Source organism: Galeopterus variegatus, unplaced genomic scaffold (genome assembly GCF_000696425.1).
Source record: "Galeopterus variegatus unplaced genomic scaffold, G_variegatus-3.0.2 Scaffold82, whole genome shotgun sequence".
Classification (NCBI taxonomy): Eukaryota; Metazoa; Chordata; class Mammalia; order Dermoptera; family Cynocephalidae; genus Galeopterus; species Galeopterus variegatus.
In genome coordinates, this window is record NW_007726193.1 from 1132933 (window position 1) to 1133266 (window position 334).

Sequence of the window (334 nt, forward strand, 5' to 3'; positions counted from 1 at the left end):
AAAAAAGACAAAAAGGAAAAAAAAAAAACATAAACTCAGGACCACCAGGCTTTGACTTCTTGGATTTTATCTTTGTTTCTCTTTTCTTTTATGCTGAAAATCTTGGTTCCTAATGACATGAACATAATTATATATTCACTTTTTCCATGTGTGTGCATGTGCATGTGGCAAGTGTGTAGTTTCAAATTACAGTAACACTGATAACTGAAAACAATCTAAGATTTTTTTTTTTTTTTGTCTTTTTCCATGTCCAGCAATGGATTGCAACCCTCAGTGTTGCCCCCGCACCGGACCGGGGACCGGCAACGGGATTGCAACCCTCAGTGTTGCCCCC